At 43.3% G+C, this 16723-nt stretch overlaps 13 non-coding genes across 13 annotated transcripts; all 13 read left to right on the top strand.

Moving 5' to 3' along the window:
* The first annotated feature begins 110 nt into the window (after window positions 1–110).
* Trnar-ucu lies at window positions 111–183 on the top strand. Its single transcript has one exon. It is a non-coding gene; the product is annotated as a tRNA-Arg (tRNA).
* A 1227-nt stretch (window positions 184–1410) lies between these two features.
* Window positions 1411–1483, top strand: Trnar-ucu. The gene has a single exon. It is a non-coding gene; the product is annotated as a tRNA-Arg (tRNA).
* Window positions 1484–2710: 1227 nt separating this feature from the next.
* On the top strand, window positions 2711–2783 carry Trnar-ucu. Its single transcript has one exon. It is a non-coding gene; the product is annotated as a tRNA-Arg (tRNA).
* Window positions 2784–4010: 1227 nt separating this feature from the next.
* Window positions 4011–4083, top strand: Trnar-ucu. Its single transcript has one exon. It is a non-coding gene; the product is annotated as a tRNA-Arg (tRNA).
* A 1227-nt stretch (window positions 4084–5310) lies between these two features.
* On the top strand, window positions 5311–5383 carry Trnar-ucu. The gene has a single exon. It is a non-coding gene; the product is annotated as a tRNA-Arg (tRNA).
* Window positions 5384–6610: 1227 nt separating this feature from the next.
* On the top strand, window positions 6611–6683 carry Trnar-ucu. The gene has a single exon. It is a non-coding gene; the product is annotated as a tRNA-Arg (tRNA).
* Window positions 6684–7910: 1227 nt separating this feature from the next.
* On the top strand, window positions 7911–7983 carry Trnar-ucu. The gene has a single exon. It is a non-coding gene; the product is annotated as a tRNA-Arg (tRNA).
* Window positions 7984–9210: 1227 nt separating this feature from the next.
* Trnar-ucu lies at window positions 9211–9283 on the top strand. The gene has a single exon. It is a non-coding gene; the product is annotated as a tRNA-Arg (tRNA).
* A 1227-nt stretch (window positions 9284–10510) lies between these two features.
* Trnar-ucu lies at window positions 10511–10583 on the top strand. Its single transcript has one exon. It is a non-coding gene; the product is annotated as a tRNA-Arg (tRNA).
* A 1227-nt stretch (window positions 10584–11810) lies between these two features.
* Window positions 11811–11883, top strand: Trnar-ucu. The gene has a single exon. It is a non-coding gene; the product is annotated as a tRNA-Arg (tRNA).
* A 1227-nt stretch (window positions 11884–13110) lies between these two features.
* Window positions 13111–13183, top strand: Trnar-ucu. The gene has a single exon. It is a non-coding gene; the product is annotated as a tRNA-Arg (tRNA).
* Window positions 13184–14410: 1227 nt separating this feature from the next.
* Trnar-ucu lies at window positions 14411–14483 on the top strand. The gene has a single exon. It is a non-coding gene; the product is annotated as a tRNA-Arg (tRNA).
* A 1227-nt stretch (window positions 14484–15710) lies between these two features.
* On the top strand, window positions 15711–15783 carry Trnar-ucu. Its single transcript has one exon. It is a non-coding gene; the product is annotated as a tRNA-Arg (tRNA).
* The last annotated feature ends 940 nt before the right edge of the window (window positions 15784–16723 follow it).

The raw sequence follows: 16723 nt of genomic DNA, 5'->3' as shown, positions 1-16723 counted from the left end.
ATTGCTTCAGAGAAATATGAAAGTAAGCCTATCAGAAAAGTAACGCGAGACATGTAGCACGGGTCATGTCTTGGAGAATCTCTTACATCTGAGCCCATCACTTGCGCAGCGTCCCTTTGGCGCAGAGGATAGCGCGTTGGACTTCTAATCCAAAGGTCGTGGGTTCGATCCCCACAAGGGACGGGCAATTTTTAAAAATATGTGCCAATCACGAGATGGGTATTGACATATGGGTAACCACAAGCGTCTTCAAAAGGTGAAAATTGTTGTGACCTCAGTTCTATGCTTAAATATGTTAACCTTACACATACAAGCAAAATTCTCGTAGATCTGTTATCCATGACGCTGTTATGTGTAAATGCTGTAGAAACGGAACCATATCTTCACGTGCCTGTTCACGCAAATTTTCTTTCAATACCCAATTTTTACCTACAGATAGAAATATAGCAATAGAACGCACATTTTGTACAGAAACAAATACAATGAAGAGTGAAATAATTTTGTATTACTTCACGAGTCAATGTATGTAATCCCAGTCATGATCTTTAATTCTTCCAGCCCAAGCTGAGAGGGTTTCAGTTTTCTCGGCCACAAGTGAGAAAAGTAGACTGTTTCACAACAAGATATAGTACTATGGTTCCTTAACTGTTCCCATTAAACAATGGCACTCTGTATCTATAGAGACGGCGGCAATATTCGCTTCAGCACAGGGGGCTTTTGCTTGAGACTGTCAGGAGGGGACTTGCTGGATACATGAAGGGAGAAGACCAGACAGAGACGTCTGACGCTCCGCTGACGCTTGCAGAAAACTACATTAAGTATGATTCCCGCCTATAACTGACGGTGAGAGAGATGCATCATCTGTCCACGTCTCATCGAAACACACTGTCACCAAGCAATGGCTGACGCTTCGAGGACGGCACGAAATTGCCAGGGAGGTGATGCAGCTAACGTTCCTGGCAAATGTGCTAACAGGGCACACACGTCCATTGGAGTGTATACATATGATGGGGACCGGCTGTGACACAGCAGTCAACCAAAGTCAAAAAATGTGACTAATCATACAGTGCTTCCAGTGTGTCGTTTACCACTTTGTGAGTGGATGCTGTTCTAAAGAGCGTAATTCCCATTTATCTGTAAACAGCGCACGTGAGCGAATCTAATAGCAGCACTGTGTTACTACTATTGTACAGAGCAACTCTGTCAATACGCAGGTGTTTCAATCAGTAGGGCCATGGTAAACAGAGCGATTCGGAGTGATGTATAGTGTCTGCTACATAAATAATAAGTCTTTGATGTAATTGCTTCAGAGAAATATGAAAGTAAGCCTATCAGAAAAGTAACGCGAGACATGTAGCACGGGTCATGTCTTGGAGAATCTCTTACATCTGAGCCCATCACTTGCGCAGCGTCCCTTTGGCGCAGAGGATAGCGCGTTGGACTTCTAATCCAAAGGTCGTGGGTTCGATCCCCACAAGGGACGGGCAATTTTTAAAAATATGTGCCAATCACGAGATGGGTATTGACATATGGGTAACCACAAGCGTCTTCAAAAGGTGAAAATTGTTGTGACCTCAGTTCTATGCTTAAATATGTTAACCTTACACATACAAGCAAAATTCTCGTAGATCTGTTATCCATGACGCTGTTATGTGTAAATGCTGTAGAAACGGAACCATATCTTCACGTGCCTGTTCACGCAAATTTTCTTTCAATACCCAATTTTTACCTACAGATAGAAATATAGCAATAGAACGCACATTTTGTACAGAAACAAATACAATGAAGAGTGAAATAATTTTGTATTACTTCACGAGTCAATGTATGTAATCCCAGTCATGATCTTTAATTCTTCCAGCCCAAGCTGAGAGGGTTTCAGTTTTCTCGGCCACAAGTGAGAAAAGTAGACTGTTTCACAACAAGATATAGTACTATGGTTCCTTAACTGTTCCCATTAAACAATGGCACTCTGTATCTATAGAGACGGCGGCAATATTCGCTTCAGCACAGGGGGCTTTTGCTTGAGACTGTCAGGAGGGGACTTGCTGGATACATGAAGGGAGAAGACCAGACAGAGACGTCTGACGCTCCGCTGACGCTTGCAGAAAACTACATTAAGTATGATTCCCGCCTATAACTGACGGTGAGAGAGATGCATCATCTGTCCACGTCTCATCGAAACACACTGTCACCAAGCAATGGCTGACGCTTCGAGGACGGCACGAAATTGCCAGGGAGGTGATGCAGCTAACGTTCCTGGCAAATGTGCTAACAGGGCACACACGTCCATTGGAGTGTATACATATGATGGGGACCGGCTGTGACACAGCAGTCAACCAAAGTCAAAAAATGTGACTAATCATACAGTGCTTCCAGTGTGTCGTTTACCACTTTGTGAGTGGATGCTGTTCTAAAGAGCGTAATTCCCATTTATCTGTAAACAGCGCACGTGAGCGAATCTAATAGCAGCACTGTGTTACTACTATTGTACAGAGCAACTCTGTCAATACGCAGGTGTTTCAATCAGTAGGGCCATGGTAAACAGAGCGATTCGGAGTGATGTATAGTGTCTGCTACATAAATAATAAGTCTTTGATGTAATTGCTTCAGAGAAATATGAAAGTAAGCCTATCAGAAAAGTAACGCGAGACATGTAGCACGGGTCATGTCTTGGAGAATCTCTTACATCTGAGCCCATCACTTGCGCAGCGTCCCTTTGGCGCAGAGGATAGCGCGTTGGACTTCTAATCCAAAGGTCGTGGGTTCGATCCCCACAAGGGACGGGCAATTTTTAAAAATATGTGCCAATCACGAGATGGGTATTGACATATGGGTAACCACAAGCGTCTTCAAAAGGTGAAAATTGTTGTGACCTCAGTTCTATGCTTAAATATGTTAACCTTACACATACAAGCAAAATTCTCGTAGATCTGTTATCCATGACGCTGTTATGTGTAAATGCTGTAGAAACGGAACCATATCTTCACGTGCCTGTTCACGCAAATTTTCTTTCAATACCCAATTTTTACCTACAGATAGAAATATAGCAATAGAACGCACATTTTGTACAGAAACAAATACAATGAAGAGTGAAATAATTTTGTATTACTTCACGAGTCAATGTATGTAATCCCAGTCATGATCTTTAATTCTTCCAGCCCAAGCTGAGAGGGTTTCAGTTTTCTCGGCCACAAGTGAGAAAAGTAGACTGTTTCACAACAAGATATAGTACTATGGTTCCTTAACTGTTCCCATTAAACAATGGTACTCTGTATCTATAGAGACGGCGGCAATATTCGCTTCAGCACAGGGGGCTTTTGCTTGAGACTGTCAGGAGGGGACTTGCTGGATACATGAAGGGAGAAGACCAGACAGAGACGTCTGACGCTCCGCTGACGCTTGCAGAAAACTACATTAAGTATGATTCCCGCCTATAACTGACGGTGAGAGAGATGCATCATCTGTCCACGTCTCATCGAAACACACTGTCACCAAGCAATGGCTGACGCTTCGAGGACGGCACGAAATTGCCAGGGAGGTGATGCAGCTAACGTTCCTGGCAAATGTGCTAACAGGACACACACGTCCATTGGAGTGTATACATATGATGGGGACCGGCTGTGACACAGCAGTCAACCAAAGTCAAAAAATGTGACTAATCATACAGTGCTTCCAGTGTGTCGTTTACCACTTTGTGAGTGGATGCTGTTCTAAAGAGCGTAATTCCCATTTATCTGTAAACAGCGCACGTGAGCGAATCTAATAGCAGCACTGTGTTACTACTATTGTACAGAGCAACTCTGTCAATACGCAGGTGTTTCAATCAGTAGGGCCATGGTAAACAGAGCGATTCGGAGTGATGTATAGTGTCTGCTACATAAATAATAAGTCTTTGATGTAATTGCTTCAGAGAAATATGAAAGTAAGCCTATCAGAAAAGTAACGCGAGACATGTAGCACGGGTCATGTCTTGGAGAATCTCTTACATCTGAGCCCATCACTTGCGCAGCGTCCCTTTGGCGCAGAGGATAGCGCGTTGGACTTCTAATCCAAAGGTCGTGGGTTCGATCCCCACAAGGGACGGGCAATTTTTAAAAATATGTGCCAATCACGAGATGGGTATTGACATATGGGTAACCACAAGCGTCTTCAAAAGGTGAAAATTGTTGTGACCTCAGTTCTATGCTTAAATATGTTAACCTTACACATACAAGCAAAATTCTCGTAGATCTGTTATCCATGACGCTGTTATGTGTAAATGCTGTAGAAACGGAACCATATCTTCACGTGCCTGTTCACGCAAATTTTCTTTCAATACCCAATTTTTACCTACAGATAGAAATATAGCAATAGAACGCACATTTTGTACAGAAACAAATACAATGAAGAGTGAAATAATTTTGTATTACTTCACGAGTCAATGTATGTAATCCCAGTCATGATCTTTAATTCTTCCAGCCCAAGCTGAGAGGGTTTCAGTTTTCTCGGCCACAAGTGAGAAAAGTAGACTGTTTCACAACAAGATATAGTACTATGGTTCCTTAACTGTTCCCATTAAACAATGGCACTCTGTATCTATAGAGACGGCGGCAATATTCGCTTCAGCACAGGGGGCTTTTGCTTGAGACTGTCAGGAGGGGACTTGCTGGATACATGAAGGGAGAAGACCAGACAGAGACGTCTGACGCTCCGCTGACGCTTGCAGAAAACTACATTAAGTATGATTCCCGCCTATAACTGACGGTGAGAGAGATGCATCATCTGTCCACGTCTCATCGAAACACACTGTCACCAAGCAATGGCTGACGCTTCGAGGACGGCACGAAATTGCCAGGGAGGTGATGCAGCTAACGTTCCTGGCAAATGTGCTAACAGGGCACACACGTCCATTGGAGTGTATACATATGATGGGGACCGGCTGTGACACAGCAGTCAACCAAAGTCAAAAAATGTGACTAATCATACAGTGCTTCCAGTGTGTCGTTTACCACTTTGTGAGTGGATGCTGTTCTAAAGAGCGTAATTCCCATTTATCTGTAAACAGCGCACGTGAGCGAATCTAATAGCAGCACTGTGTTACTACTATTGTACAGAGCAACTCTGTCAATACGCAGGTGTTTCAATCAGTAGGGCCATGGTAAACAGAGCGATTCGGAGTGATGTATAGTGTCTGCTACATAAATAATAAGTCTTTGATGTAATTGCTTCAGAGAAATATGAAAGTAAGCCTATCAGAAAAGTAACGCGAGACATGTAGCACGGGTCATGTCTTGGAGAATCTCTTACATCTGAGCCCATCACTTGCGCAGCGTCCCTTTGGCGCAGAGGATAGCGCGTTGGACTTCTAATCCAAAGGTCGTGGGTTCGATCCCCACAAGGGACGGGCAATTTTTAAAAATATGTGCCAATCACGAGATGGGTATTGACATATGGGTAACCACAAGCGTCTTCAAAAGGTGAAAATTGTTGTGACCTCAGTTCTATGCTTAAATATGTTAACCTTACACATACAAGCAAAATTCTCGTAGATCTGTTATCCATGACGCTGTTATGTGTAAATGCTGTAGAAACGGAACCATATCTTCACGTGCCTGTTCACGCAAATTTTCTTTCAATACCCAATTTTTACCTACAGATAGAAATATAGCAATAGAACGCACATTTTGTACAGAAACAAATACAATGAAGAGTGAAATAATTTTGTATTACTTCACGAGTCAATGTATGTAATCCCAGTCATGATCTTTAATTCTTCCAGCCCAAGCTGAGAGGGTTTCAGTTTTCTCGGCCACAAGTGAGAAAAGTAGACTGTTTCACAACAAGATATAGTACTATGGTTCCTTAACTGTTCCCATTAAACAATGGCACTCTGTATCTATAGAGACGGCGGCAATATTCGCTTCAGCACAGGGGGCTTTTGCTTGAGACTGTCAGGAGGGGACTTGCTGGATACATGAAGGGAGAAGACCAGACAGAGACGTCTGACGCTCCGCTGACGCTTGCAGAAAACTACATTAAGTATGATTCCCGCCTATAACTGACGGTGAGAGAGATGCATCATCTGTCCACGTCTCATCGAAACACACTGTCACCAAGCAATGGCTGACGCTTCGAGGACGGCACGAAATTGCCAGGGAGGTGATGCAGCTAACGTTCCTGGCAAATGTGCTAACAGGGCACACACGTCCATTGGAGTGTATACATATGATGGGGACCGGCTGTGACACAGCAGTCAACCAAAGTCAAAAAATGTGACTAATCATACAGTGCTTCCAGTGTGTCGTTTACCACTTTGTGAGTGGATGCTGTTCTAAAGAGCGTAATTCCCATTTATCTGTAAACAGCGCACGTGAGCGAATCTAATAGCAGCACTGTGTTACTACTATTGTACAGAGCAACTCTGTCAATACGCAGGTGTTTCAATCAGTAGGGCCATGGTAAACAGAGCGATTCGGAGTGATGTATAGTGTCTGCTACATAAATAATAAGTCATTGATGTAATTGCTTCAGAGAAATATGAAAGTAAGCCTATCAGAAAAGTAACGCGAGACATGTAGCACGGGTCATGTCTTGGAGAATCTCTTACATCTGAGCCCATCACTTGCGCAGCGTCCCTTTGGCGCAGAGGATAGCGCGTTGGACTTCTAATCCAAAGGTCGTGGGTTCGATCCCCACAAGGGACGGGCAATTTTTAAAAATATGTGCCAATCACGAGATGGGTATTGACATATGGGTAACCACAAGCGTCTTCAAAAGGTGAAAATTGTTGTGACCTCAGTTCTATGCTTAAATATGTTAACCTTACACATACAAGCAAAATTCTCGTAGATCTGTTATCCATGACGCTGTTATGTGTAAATGCTGTAGAAACGGAACCATATCTTCACGTGCCTGTTCACGCAAATTTTCTTTCAATACCCAATTTTTACCTACAGATAGAAATATAGCAATAGAACGCACATTTTGTACAGAAACAAATACAATGAAGAGTGAAATAATTTTGTATTACTTCACGAGTCAATGTATGTAATCCCAGTCATGATCTTTAATTCTTCCAGCCCAAGCTGAGAGGGTTTCAGTTTTCTCGGCCACAAGTGAGAAAAGTAGACTGTTTCACAACAAGATATAGTACTATGGTTCCTTAACTGTTCCCATTAAACAATGGCACTCTGTATCTATAGAGACGGCGGCAATATTCGCTTCAGCACAGGGGGCTTTTGCTTGAGACTGTCAGGAGGGGACTTGCTGGATACATGAAGGGAGAAGACCAGACAGAGACGTCTGACGCTCCGCTGACGCTTGCAGAAAACTACATTAAGTATGATTCCCGCCTATAACTGACGGTGAGAGAGATGCATCATCTGTCCACGTCTCATCGAAACACACTGTCACCAAGCAATGGCTGACGCTTCGAGGACGGCACGAAATTGCCAGGGAGGTGATGCAGCTAACGTTCCTGGCAAATGTGCTAACAGGGCACACACGTCCATTGGAGTGTATACATATGATGGGGACCGGCTGTGACACAGCAGTCAACCAAAGTCAAAAAATGTGACTAATCATACAGTGCTTCCAGTGTGTCGTTTACCACTTTGTGAGTGGATGCTGTTCTAAAGAGCGTAATTCCCATTTATCTGTAAACAGCGCACGTGAGCGAATCTAATAGCAGCACTGTGTTACTACTATTGTACAGAGCAACTCTGTCAATACGCAGGTGTTTCAATCAGTAGGGCCATGGTAAACAGAGCGATTCGGAGTGATGTATAGTGTCTGCTACATAAATAATAAGTCTTTGATGTAATTGCTTCAGAGAAATATGAAAGTAAGCCTATCAGAAAAGTAACGCGAGACATGTAGCACGGGTCATGTCTTGGAGAATCTCTTACATCTGAGCCCATCACTTGCGCAGCGTCCCTTTGGCGCAGAGGATAGCGCGTTGGACTTCTAATCCAAAGGTCGTGGGTTCGATCCCCACAAGGGACGGGCAATTTTTAAAAATATGTGCCAATCACGAGATGGGTATTGACATATGGGTAACCACAAGCGTCTTCAAAAGGTGAAAATTGTTGTGACCTCAGTTCTATGCTTAAATATGTTAACCTTACACATACAAGCAAAATTCTCGTAGATCTGTTATCCATGACGCTGTTATGTGTAAATGCTGTAGAAACGGAACCATATCTTCACGTGCCTGTTCACGCAAATTTTCTTTCAATACCCAATTTTTACCTACAGATAGAAATATAGCAATAGAACGCACATTTTGTACAGAAACAAATACAATGAAGAGTGAAATAATTTTGTATTACTTCACGAGTCAATGTATGTAATCCCAGTCATGATCTTTAATTCTTCCAGCCCAAGCTGAGAGGGTTTCAGTTTTCTCGGCCACAAGTGAGAAAAGTAGACTGTTTCACAACAAGATATAGTACTATGGTTCCTTAACTGTTCCCATTAAACAATGGCACTCTGTATCTATAGAGACGGCGGCAATATTCGCTTCAGCACAGGGGGCTTTTGCTTGAGACTGTCAGGAGGGGACTTGCTGGATACATGAAGGGAGAAGACCAGACAGAGACGTCTGACGCTCCGCTGACGCTTGCAGAAAACTACATTAAGTATGATTCCCGCCTATAACTGACGGTGAGAGAGATGCATCATCTGTCCACGTCTCATCGAAACACACTGTCACCAAGCAATGGCTGACGCTTCGAGGACGGCACGAAATTGCCAGGGAGGTGATGCAGCTAACGTTCCTGGCAAATGTGCTAACAGGGCACACACGTCCATTGGAGTGTATACATATGATGGGGACCGGCTGTGACACAGCAGTCAACCAAAGTCAAAAAATGTGACTAATCATACAGTGCTTCCAGTGTGTCGTTTACCACTTTGTGAGTGGATGCTGTTCTAAAGAGCGTAATTCCCATTTATCTGTAAACAGCGCACGTGAGCGAATCTAATAGCAGCACTGTGTTACTACTATTGTACAGAGCAACTCTGTCAATACGCAGGTGTTTCAATCAGTAGGGCCATGGTAAACAGAGCGATTCGGAGTGATGTATAGTGTCTGCTACATAAATAATAAGTCTTTGATGTAATTGCTTCAGAGAAATATGAAAGTAAGCCTATCAGAAAAGTAACGCGAGACATGTAGCACGGGTCATGTCTTGGAGAATCTCTTACATCTGAGCCCATCACTTGCGCAGCGTCCCTTTGGCGCAGAGGATAGCGCGTTGGACTTCTAATCCAAAGGTCGTGGGTTCGATCCCCACAAGGGACGGGCAATTTTTAAAAATATGTGCCAATCACGAGATGGGTATTGACATATGGGTAACCACAAGCGTCTTCAAAAGGTGAAAATTGTTGTGACCTCAGTTCTATGCTTAAATATGTTAACCTTACACATACAAGCAAAATTCTCGTAGATCTGTTATCCATGACGCTGTTATGTGTAAATGCTGTAGAAACGGAACCATATCTTCACGTGCCTGTTCACGCAAATTTTCTTTCAATACCCAATTTTTACCTACAGATAGAAATATAGCAATAGAACGCACATTTTGTACAGAAACAAATACAATGAAGAGTGAAATAATTTTGTATTACTTCACGAGTCAATGTATGTAATCCCAGTCATGATCTTTAATTCTTCCAGCCCAAGCTGAGAGGGTTTCAGTTTTCTCGGCCACAAGTGAGAAAAGTAGACTGTTTCACAACAAGATATAGTACTATGGTTCCTTAACTGTTCCCATTAAACAATGGCACTCTGTATCTATAGAGACGGCGGCAATATTCGCTTCAGCACAGGGGGCTTTTGCTTGAGACTGTCAGGAGGGGACTTGCTGGATACATGAAGGGAGAAGACCAGACAGAGACGTCTGACGCTCCGCTGACGCTTGCAGAAAACTACATTAAGTATGATTCCCGCCTATAACTGACGGTGAGAGAGATGCATCATCTGTCCACGTCTCATCGAAACACACTGTCACCAAGCAATGGCTGACGCTTCGAGGACGGCACGAAATTGCCAGGGAGGTGATGCAGCTAACGTTCCTGGCAAATGTGCTAACAGGGCACACACGTCCATTGGAGTGTATACATATGATGGGGACCGGCTGTGACACAGCAGTCAACCAAAGTCAAAAAATGTGACTAATCATACAGTGCTTCCAGTGTGTCGTTTACCACTTTGTGAGTGGATGCTGTTCTAAAGAGCGTAATTCCCATTTATCTGTAAACAGCGCACGTGAGCGAATCTAATAGCAGCACTGTGTTACTACTATTGTACAGAGCAACTCTGTCAATACGCAGGTGTTTCAATCAGTAGGGCCATGGTAAACAGAGCGATTCGGAGTGATGTATAGTGTCTGCTACATAAATAATAAGTCTTTGATGTAATTGCTTCAGAGAAATATGAAAGTAAGCCTATCAGAAAAGTAACGCGAGACATGTAGCACGGGTCATGTCTTGGAGAATCTCTTACATCTGAGCCCATCACTTGCGCAGCGTCCCTTTGGCGCAGAGGATAGCGCGTTGGACTTCTAATCCAAAGGTCGTGGGTTCGATCCCCACAAGGGACGGGCAATTTTTAAAAATATGTGCCAATCACGAGATGGGTATTGACATATGGGTAACCACAAGCGTCTTCAAAAGGTGAAAATTGTTGTGACCTCAGTTCTATGCTTAAATATGTTAACCTTACACATACAAGCAAAATTCTCGTAGATCTGTTATCCATGACGCTGTTATGTGTAAATGCTGTAGAAACGGAACCATATCTTCACGTGCCTGTTCACGCAAATTTTCTTTCAATACCCAATTTTTACCTACAGATAGAAATATAGCAATAGAACGCACATTTTGTACAGAAACAAATACAATGAAGAGTGAAATAATTTTGTATTACTTCACGAGTCAATGTATGTAATCCCAGTCATGATCTTTAATTCTTCCAGCCCAAGCTGAGAGGGTTTCAGTTTTCTCGGCCACAAGTGAGAAAAGTAGACTGTTTCACTACAAGATATAGTACTATGGTTCCTTAACTGTTCCCATTAAACAATGGCACTCTGTATCTATAGAGACGGCGGCAATATTCGCTTCAGCACAGGGGGCTTTTGCTTGAGACTGTCAGGAGGGGACTTGCTGGATACATGAAGGGAGAAGACCAGACAGAGACGTCTGACGCTCCGCTGACGCTTGCAGAAAACTACATTAAGTATGATTCCCGCCTATAACTGACGGTGAGAGAGATGCATCATCTGTCCACGTCTCATCGAAACACACTGTCACCAAGCAATGGCTGACGCTTCGAGGACGGCACGAAATTGCCAGGGAGGTGATGCAGCTAACGTTCCTGGCAAATGTGCTAACAGGGCACACACGTCCATTGGAGTGTATACATATGATGGGGACCGGCTGTGACACAGCAGTCAACCAAAGTCAAAAAATGTGACTAATCATACAGTGCTTCCAGTGTGTCGTTTACCACTTTGTGAGTGGATGCTGTTCTAAAGAGCGTAATTCCCATTTATCTGTAAACAGCGCACGTGAGCGAATCTAATAGCAGCACTGTGTTACTACTATTGTACAGAGCAACTCTGTCAATACGCAGGTGTTTCAATCAGTAGGGCCATGGTAAACAGAGCGATTCGGAGTGATGTATAGTGTCTGCTACATAAATAATAAGTCTTTGATGTAATTGCTTCAGAGAAATATGAAAGTAAGCCTATCAGAAAAGTAACGCGAGACATGTAGCACGGGTCATGTCTTGGAGAATCTCTTACATCTGAGCCCATCACTTGCGCAGCGTCCCTTTGGCGCAGAGGATAGCGCGTTGGACTTCTAATCCAAAGGTCGTGGGTTCGATCCCCACAAGGGACGGGCAATTTTTAAAAATATGTGCCAATCACGAGATGGGTATTGACATATGGGTAACCACAAGCGTCTTCAAAAGGTGAAAATTGTTGTGACCTCAGTTCTATGCTTAAATATGTTAACCTTACACATACAAGCAAAATTCTCGTAGATCTGTTATCCATGACGCTGTTATGTGTAAATGCTGTAGAAACGGAACCATATCTTCACGTGCCTGTTCACGCAAATTTTCTTTCAATACCCAATTTTTACCTACAGATAGAAATATAGCAATAGAACGCACATTTTGTACAGAAACAAATACAATGAAGAGTGAAATAATTTTGTATTACTTCACGAGTCAATGTATGTAATCCCAGTCATGATCTTTAATTCTTCCAGCCCAAGCTGAGAGGGTTTCAGTTTTCTCGGCCACAAGTGAGAAAAGTAGACTGTTTCACAACAAGATATAGTACTATGGTTCCTTAACTGTTCCCATTAAACAATGGCACTCTGTATCTATAGAGACGGCGGCAATATTCGCTTCAGCACAGGGGGCTTTTGCTTGAGACTGTCAGGAGGGGACTTGCTGGATACATGAAGGGAGAAGACCAGACAGAGACGTCTGACGCTCCGCTGACGCTTGCAGAAAACTACATTAAGTATGATTCCCGCCTATAACTGACGGTGAGAGAGATGCATCATCTGTCCACGTCTCATCGAAACACACTGTCACCAAGCAATGGCTGACGCTTCGAGGACGGCACGAAATTGCCAGGGAGGTGATGCAGCTAACGTTCCTGGCAAATGTGCTAACAGGGCACACACGTCCATTGGAGTGTATACATATGATGGGGACCGGCTGTGACACAGCAGTCAACCAAAGTCAAAAAATGTGACTAATCATACAGTGCTTCCAGTGTGTCGTTTACCACTTTGTGAGTGGATGCTGTTCTAAAGAGCGTAATTCCCATTTATCTGTAAACAGCGCACGTGAGCGAATCTAATAGCAGCACTGTGTTACTACTATTGTACAGAGCAACTCTGTCAATACGCAGGTGTTTCAATCAGTAGGGCCATGGTAAACAGAGCGATTCGGAGTGATGTATAGTGTCTGCTACATAAATAATAAGTCTTTGATGTAATTGCTTCAGAGAAATATGAAAGTAAGCCTATCAGAAAAGTAACGCGAGACATGTAGCACGGGTCATGTCTTGGAGAATCTCTTACATCTGAGCCCATCACTTGCGCAGCGTCCCTTTGGCGCAGAGGATAGCGCGTTGGACTTCTAATCCAAAGGTCGTGGGTTCGATCCCCACAAGGGACGATCAATTTTTAAAAATATGTGCCAATCACGAGATGGGTATTGACATATGGGTAACCACAAGCGTCTTCAAAAGGTGAAAATTGTTGTGACCTCAGTTCTATGCTTAAATATGTTAACCTTACACATACAAGCAAAATTCTCGTAGATCTGTTATCCATGACGCTGTTATGTGTAAATGCTGTAGAAACGGAACCATATCTTCACGTGCCTGTTCACGCAAATTTTCTTTCAATACCCAATTTTTACCTACAGATAGAAATATAGCAATAGAACGCACATTTTGTACAGAAACAAATACAATGAAGAGTGAAATAATTTTGTATTACTTCACGAGTCAATGTATGTAATCCCAGTCATGATCTTTAATTCTTCCAGCCCAAGCTGAGAGGGTTTCAGTTTTCTCGGCCACAAGTGAGAAAAGTAGACTGTTTCACAACAAGATATAGTACTATGGTTCCTTAACTGTTCCCATTAAACAATGGCACTCTGTATCTATAGAGACGGCGGCAATATTCGCTTCAGCACAGGGGGCTTTTGCTTGAGACTGTCAGGAGGGGACTTGCTGGATACATGAAGGGAGAAGACCAGACAGAGACGTCTGACGCTCCGCTGACGCTTGCAGAAAACTACATTAAGTATGATTCCCGCCTATAACTGACGGTGAGAGAGATGCATCATCTGTCCACGTCTCATCGAAACACACTGTCACCAAGCAATGGCTGACGCTTCGAGGACGGCACGAAATTGCCAGGGAGGTGATGCAGCTAACGTTCCTGGCAAATGTGCTAACAGGGCACACACGTCCATTGGAGTGTATACATATGATGGGGACCGGCTGTGACACAGCAGTCAACCAAAGTCAAAAAATGTGACTAATCATACAGTGCTTCCAGTGTGTCGTTTACCACTTTGTGAGTGGATGCTGTTCTAAAGAGCGTAATTCCCATTTATCTGTAAACAGCGCACGTGAGCGAATCTAATAGCAGCACTGTGTTACTACTATTGTACAGAGCAACTCTGTCAATACGCAGGTGTTTCAATCAGTAGGGCCATGGTAAACAGAGCGATTCGGAGTGATGTATAGTGTCTGCTACATAAATAATAAGTCTTTGATGTAATTGCTTCAGAGAAATATGAAAGTAAGCCTATCAGAAAAGTAACGCGAGACATGTAGCACGGGTCATGTCTTGGAGAATCTCTTACATCTGAGCCCATCACTTGCGCAGCGTCCCTTTGGCGCAGAGGATAGCGCGTTGGACTTCTAATCCAAAGGTCGTGGGTTCGATCCCCACAAGGGACGGGCAATTTTTAAAAATATGTGCCAATCACGAGATGGGTATTGACATATGGGTAACCACAAGCGTCTTCAAAAGGTGAAAATTGTTGTGACCTCAGTTCTATGCTTAAATATGTTAACCTTACACATACAAGCAAAATTCTCGTAGATCTGTTATCCATGACGCTGTTATGTGTAAATGCTGTAGAAACGGAACCATATCTTCACGTGCCTGTTCACGCAAATTTTCTTTCAATACCCAATTTTTACCTACAGATAGAAATATAGCAATAGAACGCACATTTTGTACAGAAACAAATACAATGAAGAGTGAAATAATTTTGTATTACTTCACGAGTCAATGTATGTAATCCCAGTCATGATCTTTAATTCTTCCAGCCCAAGCTGAGAGGGTTTCAGTTTTCTCGGCCACAAGTGAGAAAAGTAGACTGTTTCACAACAAGATATAGTACTATGGTTCCTTAACTGTTCCCATTAAACAATGGCACTCTGTATCTATAGAGACGGCGGCAATATTCGCTTCAGCACAGGGGGCTTTTGCTTGAGACTGTCAGGAGGGGACTTGCTGGATACATGAAGGGAGAAGACCAGACAGAGACGTCTGACGCTCCGCTGACGCTTGCAGAAAACTACATTAAGTATGATTCCCGCCTATAACTGACGGTGAGAGAGATGCATCATCTGTCCACGTCTCATCGAAACACACTGTCACCAAGCAATGGCTGACGCTTCGAGGACGGCACGAAATTGCCAGGGAGGTGATGCAGCTAACGTTCCTGGCAAATGTGCTAACAGGGCACACACGTCCATTGGAGTGTATACATATGATGGGGACCGGCTGTGACACAGCAGTCAACCAAAGTCAAAAAATGTGACTAATCATACAGTGCTTCCAGTGTGTCGTTTACCACTTTGTGAGTGGATGCTGTTCTAAAGAGCGTAATTCCCATTTATCTGTAAACAGCGCACGTGAGCGAATCTAATAGCAGCACTGTGTTACTACTATTGTACAGAGCAACTCTGTCAATACGCAGGTGTTTCAATCAGTAGGGCCATGGTAAACAGAGCGATTCGGAGTGATGTATAGTGTCTGCTACATAAATAATAAGTCTTTGATGTAATTGCTTCAGAGAAATATGAAAGTAAGCCTATCAGAAAAGTAACGCGAGACATGTAGCACGGGTCATGTCTTGGAGAATCTCTTACATCTGAGCCCATCACTTGCGCAGCGTCCCTTTGGCGCAGAGGATAGCGCGTTGGACTTCTAATCCAAAGGTCGTGGGTTCGATCCCCACAAGGGACGGGCAATTTTTATTAATATGTGCCAATCACGAGATGGGTATTGACATATGGGTAACCACAAGCGTCTTCAAAAGGTGAAAATTGTTGTGACCTCAGTTCTATGCTTAAATATGTTAACCTTACACATACAAGCAAAATTCTCGTAGATCTGTTATCCATGACGCTGTTATGTGTAAATGCTGTAGAAACGGAACCATATCTTCACGTGCCTGTTCACGCAAATTTTCTTTCAATACCCAATTTTTACCTACAGATAGAAATATAGCAATAGAACGCACATTTTGTACAGAAACAAATACAATGAAGAGTGAAATAATTTTGTATTACTTCACGAGTCAATGTATGTAATCCCAGTCATGATCTTTAATTCTTCCAGCCCAAGCTGAGAGGGTTTCAGTTTTCTCGGCCACAAGTGAGAAAAGTAGACTGTTTCACAACAAGATATAGTACTATGGTTCCTTAACTGTTCCCATTAAACAATGGCACTCTGTATCTATAGAGACGGCGGCAATATTCGCTTCAGCACAGGGGGCTTTTGCTTGAGACTGTCAGGAGGGGACTTGCTGGATACATGAAGGGAGAAGACCAGACAGAGACGTCTGACGCTCCGCTGACGCTTGCAGAAAACTACATTAAGTATGATTCCCGCCTATAACTGACGGTGAGAGAGATGCATCATCTGTCCACGTCTCATCGAAACACACTGTCACCAAGCAATGGCTGACGCTTCGAGGACGGCACGAAATTGCCAGGGAGGTGATGCAGCTAACGTTCCTGGCAAATGTGCTAACAGGGCACACACGTCCATTGGAGTGTATACATATGATGGGGACCGGCTGTGACACAGCAGTCAACCAAAGTCAAAAAATGTGACTAATCATACAGTGCTTCCAGTGTGTCGTTTACCACTTTGTGAGTGGATGCTGTTCTAAAGAGCGTAA

Source organism: Schistocerca piceifrons, chromosome 1 (genome assembly GCF_021461385.2).
Source record: "Schistocerca piceifrons isolate TAMUIC-IGC-003096 chromosome 1, iqSchPice1.1, whole genome shotgun sequence".
Taxonomy (NCBI): Eukaryota; Metazoa; Arthropoda; class Insecta; order Orthoptera; family Acrididae; genus Schistocerca; species Schistocerca piceifrons.
The sequence above is the reverse complement of the archived record's forward strand: the minus strand, read 5'-3'. Positions and strand labels throughout refer to the sequence as shown.